General features: G+C 43.8%; 1 protein-coding gene across 2 annotated transcripts in view; it reads left to right on the top strand.

Moving 5' to 3' along the window:
* Window positions 1-17,183, top strand: part of ANK2 (ankyrin 2) — a 275,430-nt gene that overhangs the window by 4,345 nt on the left and 253,902 nt on the right. Inside the window, exon 1 of one of the 2 annotated variants that reach the window (XM_066549305.1) lies at window positions 16,250-16,347. The exons of the other annotated variant lie outside the window; for it this stretch is intronic. The gene's annotated coding sequence lies outside the window, so the exon portion shown is untranslated. Of the gene's footprint in view, window positions 1-16,249; window positions 16,348-17,183 lie in introns of those variants that run through there. 2 annotated transcript variants of the gene reach the window in all.

Genomic DNA, 17,183 nt, shown 5'->3' with positions numbered 1-17,183 from the left:
TAATAGAATTTAGGCATATGAAGATTTACCACTTCATGAAAACCCTGTTAGCTACCAGCAGTGGAAGGGAAGAATTAAAAGTTTTCAATTCATATTCCCATTAGATCACCTGTGGGTTTTGCTGAAAAACAGTGGAAAAGCAAAATACAAAAGGGAGAAAGAAAAGTAGGTTCAGGTGGGTTTGCAGACTAAGTTAATTTAGTAAATGGCTTCAGCTGCTCTGCTGTTTGTGCCAGATCAGCCCAGGTGGGACAGGAAACAGACAAGGTCCTGCAATTACAATTACTCCCTGGGGTTTATAAGAGGAGCAGTAGATGGGCTGGGTAGTTTCAAAGGAGCTCTGTGAGCTTCGGCAGCTGCTTCTCCTTGGGCAGGGCCTTTTCAGCCAGATTGGCAGCACCTGGAGCTGGAATGTTCCAGAAGCCAGTGCCACCTCAGTCGGGCTGCTGGGCTCCTGCTGCAAAGCACAGGTAGGGGCTTGCTGTGGCCTTTAATGCTTTGTTTTTATTTAGTTTTCATATTTATTTGTTGTAGAAGTGCTGAGGGAGCAGGTTGAAGTGAGGGTTGTAATTTGGTGCTGATTTGTGTGTCAGTTCTATTTCATTTCTTCGTGAGGGATGTTGAGGTTGTTGGCAGGTATTCTGTTTTAGATGGATTGTGCCCTCAGGGAAGAGTGGAGGGTTTGCCTGTTGGGTTGTTTGGTTATTTTCCCTTTTGTTTTTGTGTGGGTGGTTTTCTATTTTTAAAATACTTTAAATTTCTTTGGTTTTTAAATTTTTTTTTCCATTTTTTCTTGTCGTTGTTTTTCTTCTGTTTTTTCTTTCTTTATTTTCTTTTTTCTGATTTTTTCTTTCTTTTTTTTCCTCCTTTTTCCTCAAATTTTTTCTCCCCTTAATTTGTTTTTTTTCCTCAATTTATTTTTTTTCTTTTTTTTTTCCCTCCATTTCTTTTTTATTTTCCCTTCAATTTGTGTGGGGGCAGGAGGGGGCTGGCCACCATTTTTTGGGGGGGGCAGGAGAGGCTGGCTGCCATTTTGTCTATGGGGCCCTGTCTGTCATTTGTTGTGTGGGGAGGGGGCTTCCCATCATTTTTTTTTGTGGGGTGGGGCTGTCCACCATTAGGTTGTGGTGGAGGGGCCTGCTGGCTGTGTTATGTAGGGTGAGAGCTGCTCACCATGTCGTGTGGGGAGGGGGATTCCCGCCATGTTGTGGGAGCTGTAGTGAGGCTTCAGCCACTGCTTCTGATTGGGATGCACTGGGGTGTGAGAGGGAACAAGTAGCAAAGATTGCTTTGACAAAAAGCAGTGACTTGCCCACCTCCTGCTCTAGAGGATTTGCTTATTAAGCTGTTAAATATTGAAGGAGTAGTACTTCTTCTGAGTAAATAAAAAGCTGGAAAACATGCAAAAATGCCCACACTGTCCAAAAGCCTCAAAATACTTGGTGAGCTTTTCCATGCTGGTCACTGCACATGTCTGCTGGAAACACAGCCTGTTGCTCTTCATGTCTGTAGCTTTGCTGCCTGTAGAGGTGACACCTTTGTGAAGTTGCTGTAGGGCTTTTTTGCAGTCCTACTGTTCAATGAACATATACTGTGCTTGTATTTGGTGTCTTATTATGAAGTATTTATTGCAAAGTTGTTTTTGCGGAGGGCTACAGAAACTACAAGGGGCTGTTCTCTGTCTATAAACACTGCCTGGGAAATGGGTTGTAGAATCCTCCTGTCTGAGTGTTAATAAGGAATTGACTAACGGAGTTGGGAAAACACAATATGTTCTGTTCTGTCTGTCCTTTCCCTTTTATCCTTCTTTCTCAAGTGCCTGATTGTCCTTACTGGCATGGTGAGTCAGCTGGGACCACAGAAACAACTGTGGTATCCAGCAGGATGCAGACTTCAAGATGTAACTGTATTCAAAAACTAAAAGCATTTAAGGAAAGGAGAGGGGAGTGTGAGCTAGAAGTGGTTGTTCATTACCCACTGGAGATTTATGAACTTGGGTGTGTGAAGCAGGTTGTATCCCACATCCATTGTTGATGCACAGATAGCTCAAGATTTGCTATTGTGCATCTGATTGAAACAGTCTGATAAAATGTCTTCTTAAGAGCTTCAGGGCCAAAAGATGCACCTTGCTCACTACAAGAGTCAGAAGTAATCCTGGACAGAAAAAAGGTTACAGGGGTATTATTTGTTGTCTCTGCTTATGCAGTTTGGTTATTTACTTTGTCTTTTTTTTTTTGTTTGGTTTGGCCATCTGGTCTGGAAGCATTTTGATTTATCTGCGGAACTTGACTGAGCCTGAAGAGAAGTAGGAGCACTGTATATCATGGGGCAGTTCAGGCTTCCTATAGTAAAGGAAGCTTTGTTTATGCAGCAAGGATTCATTCAGCAACATTGCCGTTTACAAAATGTTGGGTGTTTGCCATATTAACCCTTTGGGTTTGGCTCTGCTGGTGCAAATGAAGGTACAGCTGCAGGAGATGAAACTGCTGACCTGTCTGCAGGTTCTCTTTGAGTGCTGCTTTGACCACTTGTGTGTTTCCTTCAGCATTAAAGCTGTCCTTGCTGAAAAATGGTGAGAAGCTTTATGAAACGCATCCCTTGCTTCATTTAAGCTTTATTTAAGATGATCTGGGTATTTGAAGGTCATGTTTCTGGGGTAGAAAACAGACTTTGCCACATGCAGCATGTGTGTGAGGAAATGGTGTGCAACCAAAAGCCCTGTCAATCTTCCAAAAGTTGTGAGAGGTCCTGGCATAAATTGTCAGCTTGTTGGAGAACTTGAAGCTGATGGGATGCTTACAGGCATCTGATGGATGGGAATGCATTTCAAGCACTCAGACTGGCTGTGTTTGAGTGGGTAACACAGTGCTGTAAATACCCTTGTAGTTTATGTTAGGTCAGAGGGTGAAGTGTTGTTTTATGAGCTTACGTCTGAAAAGATGGAGGGTGTCCAGACCTCATTCATCTTCTGCACTGTTTCTAAATGTTGTGGTTCCTGATTTTCTTAAGGGAAAAAAAAAGTAATTCTAGATTATTTATGTATCTATATGTGTATATTCAGAAAATAGCCAACTGAGGGCAGTTAGTGTTTTACAACTCCTCCATACCATCACAAATAGCTTGTACCTAAAATGTTTGAGTTAAAAACAGCACAACTGCCCCCTCTCCCTGAATGCACTCCCACACATGCAACTCTGAGGGGAAAAAATAAAACTTTGCAATTAATTGCGGAGTGCTTGGTACGTGATCTAAGCCAGTAACTGCTCTCAGATCCCACAAGCAGAACCCTTCTGAAGTGTCCTTTGTAGGCTCTGTTAGTGTACTCAGAGACGTTTTTGTTTGTAGTTCTATCTTCCCAAAATCTGGCTTTCCCCCTCCTCTGGGTGTGGGACGGCTGCCAGCAGTCAGTGACCCGTGGCCCCCAGCTGCTGCTGGGCCCGGAATGCGTGCCGGGCTCCAGCGGCACCGGGCGATGGAGGCTGCCCTTCCCTCGGATCTGTGCCCGGCGTGGGTGGCGGGAGCTGGCGGGGCTTGGCCAGCAGTGCAACTCTCGTGGCGGCTCTTAGGAGCTTTCTGGGAACTGGGAAACTCGGACTTGCTGGATGTGAATAGCTGAATAGCCTGGCCTCGGTTCAGGGCAGTTTTAGTTCCTGCTGGGAGCAGCAGCTGGTTGGTGCACTGGAGCCAAAGCCCGTGGGCTTGCACTCAGGGGCATCACATGCTGCATGTACAGCTCCTGTAACACTGTAAACTCTGGGAATTTTTAGATCTGGAGTGTGTCACTAATAATTTAGTCTTAGATTGCCTATAAATAGCTCCTTGTATCTGAACCTGCCCTTTAATTAGGCTATTTCTGTCGCAGTTGGAGGCTTGCACTGGAAATGCTCTACCTGGCATCCCTGCTGGGCTCTTTGTTGTCTTGGTGTGTGCATTTTCTGTTCTCTTCTGTCTGGCTGGTATTTGACAAGGAGGATGGAGGATGTTCCAAATAATTTTAAGCTTTTTTTTTTTTTTTTGGTATGGACACTGTTGGGATGTACCTGGAAACCAGAATGTAGAGCTGACACTCCTTAATCTTGCTTGAATTTTTCTGACTGTGGTTCTTTATCGGGGACCAAGAGCACACATGACTTGTCAGATGACAATAATTGATGAAAAGATGCCATTGCAGTCCTATTTTTACCCACTATGCCAAGCAAGTGTCAGCACAACCTTCTTCAGGCTTTACTGAGAGCAAGAACAGGCTGTTCCCAGGGGTCACAGAGTGCTGAGAGCAATGGATAATAGACTTTCTACCTGCTGGGTGCAAGCCTTGCATAAGCAATGTGCAAATTTGAGGCTGAAAGTTTCACAATGGCCTGTTTTGAGTTGATAGATTTCATGTGTATTTGTTTGCAAACAGTCAGCATGGCTTAGGAAGGTCTTTGGAACGGGAGCCCAGACTCCTGCTATTTGAGCACTCATTCCATTCCTGTTATAGGAATAGTAAGCTGTTATGTGTGTCACTTCACCATTCGAGGGGGAATTTCATATTCAGCAAACCTTGGTTTTATTTTAATCATCCCAATGGATCACTTGCTGAAGCAAACAAATGCCTCAAACAAGAAACTTGATTTTTAAGTTTTTTATTGTAAGGATGCAATTGGAGAAAATTATTTATTTTAAAAAAAGGTTGAGAAGAACAGGTGATCTTAAGTTTCTGTGACACTAAAATGACAAAGGGTTGAAGTCTTATGGTTCTCAAAATGACAGGTGGATAAGTCAGAGCAAGCAGGGAGCCAGAAGAGTTGGGTATAAATATATAGAAGTAAAATTAACTCTGCAAAACTCCTTTTGGCTCCAGTGGCTGCCAGTTCCCCTTCTGTTTGTTCAGCTCAAAGAAGGGAGTCTATATTTAGTAAGGCAAATGTGTATGAAATCTATATCAAAGCATTTTATGTGACAGGTTTTGGAGGTGGTGGTGGTGGTGAGATTTGGTACAAGGTGCAGGCATTGTAGAAAATCAATTGGTGCTTAATTTTTATAACATGGAATTACTTAATCAATTACCTACTCAGCATGGGCTAATGAGCAATGACCTCTCATACCCCAGACTAACACTGCTCTTGGCGCTCATGTTTGAACTAAGCTGTTACTGCTCCCTTGATGAAACCCTTCACCACTTGACAAACCCTTTGCAATGGTATTTTTAAAAACACCTGATTGCTGATGATTCAGTGCAGAGGTGAGGGGCAAACCTTGGCATCTCCAAGAGTGGTCCTGGGGGTGGAAGAAAGCTCTGATTATCTGTCATGTGACCTGACACAGCCTTTGCTGCAACTAAACTTAGTTTGGTATTCTGTGCACCTGTCAGCCTGCTTCTGGCTGTGCCTGTTTGGGAGGGTGCACACAGACCTAGACCTTTACCTGGAGCTGCCTCCCACACGTCTGAAGGGCAGCTGCTCACCTCTTGTGTTCTGCAAAGGGAAGTTATTTAAACCTCTCTGAGGAGCTGTCCTTTGAGGCATTGGGAAGCTGAGCAAAGCCAGTCTGCACTGCTGCTGTCCCATGGAGCTTTAATTTGAGTGGTGTCTGTGGGAGATTTGGCACTGAGCTTTATGGGGTGTGTAAGTGCAGTCTGTCTCTCTCTTCCCCGCAACAATTTCCCCTCAGAGTATGGCTGTATTGCATCTGTGATTGCTCTTTCCCTTTTCATCAAGGTTTTGCAGACTAGAGAAAATTGCTGAGCAACATTGTGGGGTTTGTTTTTTTTTTTTTAAAGTGAGTAATAGAATGTCATGATGACCATGATCCTAATTATGATCTATCACTCTGAAATCCTGGAAATGCCATGTTTTGTAAAAACAAGCTCCTAGTGAACCCTCCAGCAGTGTTGCTATGACAAACCAACCCCAGAGCATAAAGCAGTTGTCTGCCCAGATCTGCTGCTATTCAACAAAGGTTTGAGGGAGCTGGTCACCTTAGTTTCAGCTACAGCTTGAAAGGCTTTATTTAGGCTTTGCTGCTTCTGCAGAAGTAACAAAATCTGTATTCACTTAGGGGCAGCCAACTTCAGGTCTGCATAAAAAACAGATTTTTAACACTTCTTAGTTAAGTTCTACTTCTGAAATTCACTGCTGAGGATTATTTAGAGTAAGCGAGCTGATGTTGCAACACAGATCTTGATGTCAACTGAATGCATGTAAGGGATTGGAGAGGTAATACTGTATCAATATCCATTATCTTGGTTTTTAGTCCAGATGGGTTTTAAATAAGGTTTCTAAGGCTTGTACATGCAACCTGAGGAATTAATCTGTGAGTGCCCAGTGGCTTATTGTTGCAGAATATATGCTATCTTTGTTCAACAATTCCCAAGAGAAATTATTTTGTACTTGACACAACTGCTCACCCGTAGAATGTCCAGTGTTGTAAAAAAAGGCTATTTCAAGTCTTATTCCAAAGAGAGCACTGCCTTTTGTTGAAAGATAGTTGAAGGTTTCCATGCTGTCCTTTTGCTGTGGCAACATGTGTTTTTCAAGATCTACTAGGCAGCATATCTATCATAGACTTTGTAAAGAAATTGCAGTGACCCCTCCTGACTTATTTTTCCAGTGAGATAGCAAGAATAGCACATTATGACACACTTTACTGGAAGCAAAAAATAGGAAAATAGTGGCTTAAGGTAGGTACATTCAGAAGAAACGTTTTTATAGTGTAGGAAACTGAAAGGGTTAGAGCATGAGAAGTAAGTATTGAGAAATCAAATACAGTAAAAATTCCTTACTAGGAATGGGTGGTTTCTAGAATGTTTCTTAAGCTCTTGATATCTGTAATTGGTATATTGACTGTACTTGTCATAAAATAACCCTGACCTAAATGCAGTTACCAATATAGATGTGTTTTCTTTGATATAGGAGTGAAAAATAACATTTTCTTTAGAGATGACACAAATATGTATTCTTGGTCCCTGTTTGTAGGCAGATGGAATTATGTATGGCAGAACACTTACCATGGTAACATAGATTATGACAGCTGAGCCATTGACTTTTTTATACTTAAGATCCAGTGGAAGCCATGGAATAACCATAAAAGGTAACACTTCTCTTGCATTTTTAATTATGTTAATGATCATGTATTTCATTCAGAGCCCATTTAATGTATAATTTATGCCATTTATGCACTATGAGTAGCAAGTTTAGGTGAACATAAACATGCATATAGAAATCAGTACACATTTGGAGAAATCCTTCTCTTCTAACACGAACACACTGGACAAGGATTTGCTCTTGGCATTTTGTGCCGGTTTCCTATCCCTCCTGTGGTTGGAAAACCTGTGCAAGTGTAATTGTATCTCTTGCTTGTAACTAAATATCTCTGTTAAGGATTCTGGCAATAGTGAAAGCGCTGTTGCATCCTGATGCATTGGTTACATTACACTACCCATTAGACTGAGAAGTTTTTCTGCTGTGAAGCTGGAAAACATGTCAAAAATTTACTCTGGTGGCTACAACAGTTGGAAACAAGGTATTGGGCAAGATGGGTATCCTCTGTTCTCCAAGTGGAAACTGCAGGTAAAGTTACTTTTGTCTTGATTTAGGCAGCTTTTTATTTGTCTGTGTCACCCACGGGAGGTACAACACAAGTCAGCTTTTAGAGGGCAGATCAGCATCTATGTCAGTTTAAAGTAATAAAAAAAATTAAGCCTGTCTCAGGTCTTTGAGATGAGTTGTCATCAGTCATGACTCCCTGCCATGAGCACTCATGTCTTGCCTTCTTGAGGAAGGAACATCCAGTAATCCTGTTTTACCTGACAAGTGCTCTGCTCAGCTGGCATCGAGCTCCTGTTCCAAAGAAAACAGCCTCAAACCAGCTCTGAAACGTGCTGTGGAGTCACAGCTACACCATCTGTGACCCCAAATGTAAACTCCACAGAGCTGCCTTGTTTGGGTTTACTTGACTTTCAGAGTGCAGGGATTAAAGACCAGTTGGTGTTACCCTGAATATGAGGGAAAAACCCCTACAACTATTAAAACAGACCCCCAGACACCCCTCTGATGGGTGCTGCCATCAGAGCCCACTATTTGACTGTGTTGCCAGACAAACACTTTGCTGTTGTGTGTTAGCAGACATGACAAATATTTCTCTTCTGACTCCAAATTTACATTGTTGGGATTGCTGATGAGGAATTTGGACACCAGTGGACATGGGAAATGCTTGTGTTTACCCAGATGCATGAACTTGAGAAGGAAAGTCATGGAACTAGACAAATATTTGAACAGTGTACGCATTTCAGATATCTTGTGTACAAACATGTTTTTTAAATGCAGGTTTTTAAATGCCCTTGCAAAGGAAGGACTGTAGTTAAACACCTGCACTGGATCAAGACCCCTGTGCAAGATTGCCTGGCTTGTGTAGTTGGACAGTCTCTGAAGAGATAACCCAGTAGGAAGAAGCCCACCATGTTCAGCCACAGAGCTGCAGAATTATTATATTGGGCCCTAAGTGCTTTTTAATTCAATTTGGTTTGTATTTCTTAAGCTTTTTCATATGTTGGGTATTGGAAGTCTTGGTTTACTGTATGTTTGCCAGAGCCAGCAAAGTTTGGAGCTGTTAATAGACCTGTATGGTAAGAACTCTTAGGTAATGAGATCTTGAAATTAGCAACGTGTTCTTCATTGTTGATAATTTTTTCTTTCTCTTGTGAGAGGATGAATTTATACGTATTGGAGGCCAGATCTGGATTTCCCATGTCTCTGCAAAAGCTTGTCAGGCAGCCTGCTGTTCACTCACACAGAGCAAAGTTGCTAGAGCTGAGGTAAGGATATAGGTTTTGCTTTCAAACAGCTGCACCCAGCCATGACAGTTTGTATCCACACTTCTGGAATTGCCCTGCTGGATTATCAACTGCTTGCAGGCACAGTTGTGTTGGAAGTGTGGTTAACTTCAAGGTGCTGCTGGTAAGATGGAAGGGTAAGATCTAAAAAAAGAGCTTCTCATCCTGGTTTCACATGTATTAATGCATCAATAACAGATACTGGAGCAGCTTTAAGCTAGTTATTTATAGCTTTTTAAGAAAAAGAAATATACAGCTTCTAAAATGTCAGTAGCACCATTCTCATACTGATTGCACTGTTGGGGGTATTGCTGACTCTACAGCTTTTGTGTATTTTCTAGACATAACTGTGCTATTGGCTGTATTACTTCATGATTGCAAAACCTCAGTGTTCAAATACTCTTAAAAAGAAAAATCAGGCAGTGACTGAGAATTTCAGCAACAAGTCCCAACCAATATTATTTTGAATGACTGGTCTCCCCCACAGTGGGAGAAATAAACAGGATGCTTGGCTTAAAGGGCCTTAACCCAGACCTGACTGTGTCAGCTCTTCAGCCTCATGTTTTGGGTGACTGTGGTTGCCTGTTTGTTCCATTTCCTACATATGTTGGGACAGTGTTAGTGGCTGTTATGTAAACGTGTCCAGAGGCTGAGTTCTATTTAACCAAAGATATTTCCAGTAATAGGGTTGTTTTCTTGGAAGTGCCTGGCTGGCTGTTTTTTTATAGAATGGTCTACCAGATAAATGACCATAGTTTTTGAAAAATGCACTTGAGCTGTAGGCCAGCCTTCCATATATGTGTCCCTTCTTTCAGCCAAAATGTCAGCAGAGAAGCCTGTTCAAAGCATTTTCCTCTGGGCACGTTGAAAAATGTGAAAGATGAGATATAAAGTTTCTGATAGTGAATTATTATCAACCAGCAAGAATTGTTGAGAGAATGGAGCATATCTGGAACTGTTGACCATGGTTTAATGGGAATCTATGGGAATGAGAGCATCTAGACACAACTTGTTATGGGAACCATTTTACTCAGAGCTTTCTCTTTATTAGTCACCTAAAAATTCATTGCAGACAGACATTTCCCATACACATTTTCCTAAGATGCCACTCGTGTTGCAACTTTAATGTTCAAATAATTCAGGCATCTCCTAGAGCAATTTTGATGGCTCCAAAGCTGCATTTCTTCCTCTTATTTCCTTCTAACGCTTTAGCAGTGTGGTTTGGAAGGTGTTTTTGTCGGGGCACAGCCTTGAGTCATGCCAGGCCAAGATGCTGACAGACTCTGATATTCTTTAAAACTGATACTAAAACAAACCTGGGTTTTGTGAGCATCAGCACGGGAAACTCAGATGGAAAGGTTAGGGTTTTAAAAAAATGACACCATTGATGTGACAGCCAGTTAACTTGCTCACCAGCATAAGGCAGAAATCTAGGCCTTGAAGGGCTCGGAAAACTGTTTTGGTGATATTTGTAATCTATCTGCTTTCAAGCCCAAAACCTATGAAACTCTTCTTTAAAAAGTAACTGGTAAAATTTTCTCTAAAATAAATGTTTTCTGGTTACTGTTTTTTGCACAAACCATTTGTTAAGAGATAAATTACAAGCATTGCGTGAGGCAATACTCTTCACAGAGGAGGCCCTCTGTAAAAACTGCATTTAAGTTAGAGCAACAGCAAAAGGGGATAATTTTTGTACAGGGAAATTGGGGAAGGCTCCTTTTTATGGGAATTGAAAGATACACTGGAGAGAGAAGAGGTAAACAAAACTGACAATGGGAAAGAAGCAAAGAAAAAACAATGGAAGGCATCAACGCAATTGGAAATGAAAGCAGAACACTGGGAGCTTTGTCCAACTGTTGACAAATTGCAGCCCAGAATATCTTCCTCATACATGAAAGTGTAAACATTTAAAATGTGCTCTTCTTTTATTAAACATGGGTGTGAAGGCGGTAGTTTTTTAATGAGCAAATATCTGAGAACGCAAGTGGCTGACTTCAGTCAAAAAACCCAATTCCTTTAATTATTTTTTTCATGGGTTGAGTGAAAATGAAACTGGTGTTTTATGTGTGTTCTATGCGAAGTATTTTTTTGAAATTTTGGGATGAGTTGCAGAATAAAAATTGGCTGATCATCACCTCACTGCTGTAGGTATCTTAGAAGCAGCAGAGCATGGGCTGTTTTGGCTGAGATTGCCAGGTTAGTGCCTCTGCAGTGTATCTGATTCCCGGGGAGGGCTTTTGGTATCAAATGACACAGCAGTTAGCAATTCCTCAGTTTTGTTTCTTCTCAGGTATTATTTCAGGCTACAACTATGTAAGATCTGATTTTCTCAGTCTGAAATCTGTACTCTCAATGAATAGTGGTAGCATGCATACCTTGCAAATTTTTTGGGGAAAAAAAAGAAGCGCAAGTATTGAATTTAGTGGGAAATCTTGTCCCAAGACTGTCCTACTCCACCTTCATAGGCCAAATGGAGATTGTTCAGGAGCAAGTGAGAATGGTGGGGAAGTCATGGATTGCCAGCCAGTTTATTTCCTCAGTGTAAACAGAGCATGTGTTTTCCATATTTGCTGTTGCTTAGTATAGGTTTTCTGTCTGGGAATACGGAAGGTAAAATGTCAGATGTGTGAAGTGTTTGCTGATTTTCCCAGGGACATGCAGAGCTGGCTCTGGGTGACTGCTTGCCCTTCCTGACAGACTCCTCCATGGATGGGCTTTGAGCTCATCCCTGTTTTCAGCCTGTAAATGCTTGCTCTCAGTGCTGTACTTGGCACTTGGCCTTTAGGAGACACTTGAGCCACGCTGTGTGTGCTCCCCCGCCTCGCTCCATGCCCTTGGACAATTACAGCCCAACAGCAAGTGCAGTGGAGAGGGGAAATATTCCAGATTTATTGTGGAGTCTGAGTTTGTGTTTTCCTGAAACAGGAGCTTTCTTCCAGTGGTATTCAGCAAGTAGCCTTTCTCACAGGAACTGTGCCAGAAGATGGCATTGCTGCACGCAGAGCACTCATCTCCATTGCAACAAGTCATTAGGAGGAGTAGAAAAACTGCAGCCTCCAAGCCCATTAGACTGAGTCAGGCTGTCAGGAAATGAGTTCACCTTCATATTGCATGTCAAGGACTGTTCCATTAAAATATATAGTGTGCAAAGGTTGTTTTTGTTTCTAATTGTTGCTGTTTAACAAGAAGCTTTTGTTTAGAAGTTGATTCATCTGTAGGTTGAGGGGGGGTGTATCTCAATACCCAGAACTCTTTTTATTTTCAAGTGGGAGAAGGAGACACTATAAAAATCCTCCCTGTTCACATTGCTTCCTGCCAGCATCTTACTCTTTGACTTCAGGCTCTCCTCATTTTCCTCCACACACTGTCTCCCAGCTATCCCTCAGGTGCAGTGGGAAAAGTATTTTCAATTAATTTTACTTGAGAATGGCCTATGTGCAAGAGTAAGTAGCTCTTGGTGCACTCCAAAGGCTTCTGCAGTGAGTTTAATCCCAGAAAATAGTAAGCATCCCTTAGGTGATGCTTAGGGGGTAGGTGAAAGCCTGAGGAAGAGTTGTACTCAATTAAGAAAAATGTGATTTTTCCAAGTTTGTGCTTTATAGCATATTTTGTTATCTCAGCAAGTGAACACTGCAGCTCTGATGTCCACAGGCCATAGGATGAATTGATGTGATAAGACTATGGTTTGTCTTGGGGGAAAAACCAGAATCTAAGTTTTTCTGGATATTGTAGAGTAAATGCAGTCTGTGGATCTGTGCTGGTGTAAGGATGACAGTGTGGTCATCCCTGGGAATGCTGACGGAAGCTGCCTGTTGTGGTTCGAGCTCCGCAGGGAATTGCTGGGTTTGTTGGAAAGCTGCTTGTTCCTGCTGAGAGCTTTGGAAAAAGACTTAGGTTGGCTCATGCTGGTGGCTGAACTGCAGGAGACACCTCCTTCACTTGTGGCCCTAATGCTGAACAGAGATGCACAGAAATTTAATTAGGAAGACATAGTGCTGGAAATGAACCAATACCAGAGAGCTTCCTTTTGCCTGCTCTCTAAATTAAGTTAGATTCCTTTACCAGTAAGGCTTTGAGGGGAATGAAAGGGAAAGCAAAAAACAGTGGAAAAACAAATTGATAGAGTGTAGAACAATTCTTTGAAGTCATCCTTTGAAGCAAAAAATGACTCCCCAGCATCCTTTCACCTGCTAATTTGGCTGTGTGAGGTTTCCTGATGGGTTTCCATTCAAAACTCCTAGGTTTTAGAAGCAGAAGTCAAGCACATAAGCACTCTCCTTTTTCTTTGCTTTTCCCATTCCTTGGTCCAAGTGCCAAGTGATTCTGTGGGATTTGGTTTGGGGCTAGTGACAGATAGCTAAGGTGGAGACCCAAATCTGTGGGTAGATGTTGTGGAGCCTTCCCTGGGAGGAATACGGATCTGCTTCTGTAAAATTTCTGGTCCATCCCTTCAGGAGCAGTTCCTTTTGGGAAGCATCTCCTGGCTCACTGCTGCCCTTGTCTTTGTGAAGTAACTGTCATGGAAAGTACAACTTAAAACTCCCTAAATGTACCATGTTGCCCTTGGAACACACAAGGCTCTGGTCTCCAGAGCTGTTCTGTATCCCTGGGCTAATTGTACTTGGCAGCTGCTGCTCTCTGGCTGCTCTGCCTGGAAGGTGTCAATTGCCCTTCCTTCAGTGGTTTAGGAGATGGCCCACAAAGGGCTTTTCTCACAGCTGGCCTTTGTGAACTTAGATTTGAAGGGATTGATGCTGGAGAGAATATTTTTCTTCAGTAGCCTGTTGCTGTGCAGGCAACTTATTTAGTGGTGAAACATTGCTAGCAGGAGAAAACCTGTCATCAAACAGCAGAACAAGGAGCTGTTTTGGCCACTCCTTTTTGTTAGCTAGGTAAGAAAGATAGTTTAACTCCATATTGGACAAGGCGTTCTGAAGCTCAGTGGATATGGATGCATCTTTGGGCAGTAACCTGTTGCTTTAGTTTTTTATTTGTGTATTTTTAAATGAGCTGAGTCACAAGTGATCAGCCTCTGGCTTGAGCTCAGTTCCGTTCTGCCAGTGGCAAGGCAACTGGACTGCTCAAATGTCAAAATGAAACATGGAAGAACAGCTTTAATTAGTGAAATGACCTGCTCCCCCTAAGAGCTGCTTTGACACCCAATTTACTAAGCAACATTGAAATATTGCTGCTGTCCTCCTCCTTCCTGAAACTCCAATGCACTTGTATATATGTGTATTTCCTTATGAAAAAACTCTCCTCTTTGGCTGTGCTGGGCCTGCTCCAGAGTTTCTTTTGCACTTGGGATTTGCTCCTGTGTAATTCCAGAAGGGGTTAGATTTGAAGTGGGTGCAGTATTATGCTGAACTCTTTATGCAGTTGGAGCTAAAATCATTATTGATTGCATTTGCTATGAATGAAACAACTTAGATGTATCTGGAAAATGAGAGAAGGAGGAATGGGGAAAGACAAATGAATGTTTCATGCCACATATTTCAATGCAGCAATTTCCTAGCTTTAATCATTCCCGAGTTCCTTGGTGTTGCACTTGGTGTGTTTTGTGCTGCAGGGTTCAGAATGCCCAGCCCCATCAGGCTCTGCACACAGCCACTGCTTGCTTTGGTCTCAGAATGATGTTGTAGGTCACATTAGTCATTTTATGTCAGATGTGGAAGCATAATGTAATTAATTTGAAGGGGGAGGCAATGTACAGAAAAAGATCTGTTAAGGTAGTTATGTTGGATTTTATTGTTTTAAACATCATTTACAGTTTTAATGGGAGTATTGAGAACTGTTGAATCTTTCTCAGTGTTGGTTCCAGACAGCACTGACAAGAACTGTGTACAGCTTCACAAAATAGCTTCTTTCTATTTTTGCATTTCTCCATGTTTCCTGTTCTCTTTAACCCTGATCTCCTGATTTTTTGCAGCACATCAAAGACTATCTTGTGTTTCTTCTTGATGTGTGGGTTAATATTTTCTTACTAAAATTATCAAACCTTATGTGGCTGAAACAATTCAGGCTTCAATGTGTTTGCACTGCAAGATTTTATATGCTTAATTATTGAGCTTTTTTAGCTTAGTGCACAGCTATGAAGACTACCTGGTGCCCTTCATTGTAGGTTTCCCTTACTGCACTGAGGAAGCCCTAATATTGTAAAAGCATGACACTTTGTCTGTTCTATGTCTAAGTGATGGTAGAATAGGAGGAGAATGAGGTGTTAGCTGTAATCTTTGAACCAGCTGGTATTTTCTGAGTGCCACTGTCCTCATGCAGCTGAACATGTCAGACCACGAGTCAGTGCATAGAGCTGTTGCAGCAGGGGTCTGTGTTGTGCTGCATCTCCCTGGAGGTGCTGACATGCTGCTTGCTCTCTGCCACCCCGTGCCATGACATGCCTTTCCTTCTGTCCCTAGTTCTCTCAGCCTCTGCTTTTCCAGGGTTTTGCCTTTGGATGTCCCTTGGAGTACTGGCTTAGGCTTAATTTCTCACTCCAGCTTTGCAACTCAAACAGGTTGATCAGCCTGGAGAAGAGAGTGCTCTGGGGAGACTTTTCAGTACCTAAAGGAGCTCCAAGAGAGCTGGAGAGAGACTTGTCACGAGGGCATGGCGTGAGCAGAGAGAGGCCGGACTTATGTTGGATATTAGGAAGAGATTATTGTCTGTGAGGGTGGTGTGGCCCTGGATGGGGCTAGAGGCAGGACTGGGTTGCTTCCCAGAGAAGCTGTGGCTGCCCCATCCCTGGCAGTGTCCAAGGACAGGTTGGACAGGGCTTGGGGAAGCCTGGTCTAGTGGCAGCTGTCCTTGCCCTTGGCAGGGGTGCTGGATGGAAACGATCTATAAGATCCCTTCCAACCCAAGCCATTTGGTGATCCTGTGATTATTTGAGCATAGCTGTACTCCCGGAAGTATATGATCATGCAGCAGTAAAACAAAATTAGCACTGTTTTGCTGGCCCCGTTGTGGCTCAGCAAAGCTGTCTCGAAGCAGCTGTTTTGCTTAGTTTCCCCTTTTCCCTGCTTTCGGCACAGTTCGGTGCTTGGTTTGTCCGTAACTGGCCAGCCCCAGTCCCAGATGTCCCCTCTGTCCATTCCTGGGGGGAGCGGGTGAGCGAGCACAGCGCTGTGTGTGCGTAGTCTGTGGCTCCCCATTCCGCCCCGCTGAGAGCCGAGCGCGGAGGGTGCCCACGTAGATTCCTCCCCCGCCGCGGGCGGAGGGGCGGCGCGGGGCCGGGGCCGCCTCCCCGGGAGCCACGGAGGGCCGGGAGCCTCCGCCCCGCCGCTCTCGAGTGGGCGGCTGGTCCCGCCCGTGGCCGCCGCCCGGCGGGGGCAGCAGCGGGCTCCGTGCCGTCCTGCGTGCTCCTGTGCCAGATCTGGCGTGAGCGGGCTTGGACGTACCGAGGGAGGGGAGAGAGAGGGCTCCCTGCTCGGCGCTGTCACGGGCGGGGGGCGGCCGGCAGAGCCCGCGGCTTGCGGCAGCACCGGCGCTCGGACGGGCGGCTCGCAGGGACGCGGAGCTGAGGAAGGAATACACCCGTAAGTCACCCGGGGTCCCTGGCCATCCAAGAGCCCGTGCGAGGGTGTCGTGTTTCATGGCTGTGGTTTGGGTGGTGGGGTTATGTGGTTTTTCTGTTTCCCATCGGTGTTTGTCAATGGCAACCGCAGAGCTTGTCCTGCGTATGGAACGATGAAAATGTAAATATCGGGCAGGGATAATCGAAATTTGTGTCTTCCAGCAGAAGCAGGAAGTCTGCCTTCTGCCAAAATAACATGTCAGGCAGACGAGGGGATCGGGTGGGAAGCCCCCGTTCGTATTGCTGGGTGCAGAGAGAATTGTCGGTGCCATCCTACAGCTGGGTAGCACTGGTAGGCACAGGTGCTCTTGCTGCATCTGTGGAAGAGCTGCATGGAAGGGGGGCTTGCCTCATCTGTGCAAACTCTGCCTTTCTGCAGTCATCAGGTGAGAAACAGCAGAGGGAGATTGGTCCATTTTTTCTGTATCCTCGGTAAAGAGCTGTCCAGAAAAAAAATTCCCTTCAATGTTATGGGAGGGGATTGCTAGAGGAGATGGTCAGGGTTTCTGGTTCTTGTCTTGGAATGAATGAGGGCTCACAGGAAGGAAAATGTCCCCAGTTCCTGAGGTTTTCTCCCTTCTCTTTCTTTCTCCTCAAGAAGCTTGACTATCAGACATGCATGCTAAATCCTTGTTTCCTATTTAATTTTCTCTCATGATATTGTCAAGCAACACTAGTTAGCATTTCTGATACTAAACATCTGAATGTAGAAGCTGTTCATGTCTGCTGCTCCACCAAACGATTTCCGGGCTCCATTGGCAGCAGTGCACAGACTGTGACTGTGCAGGAGCCAAGGAT

Source organism: Molothrus aeneus, chromosome 4 (assembly GCF_037042795.1).
Source record: "Molothrus aeneus isolate 106 chromosome 4, BPBGC_Maene_1.0, whole genome shotgun sequence".
NCBI lineage: Eukaryota > Metazoa > Chordata > Aves > Passeriformes > Icteridae > Molothrus > Molothrus aeneus.
Note: the sequence above shows the minus strand (reverse complement) of the source record. Positions and strands in the feature narration are given on the sequence as shown.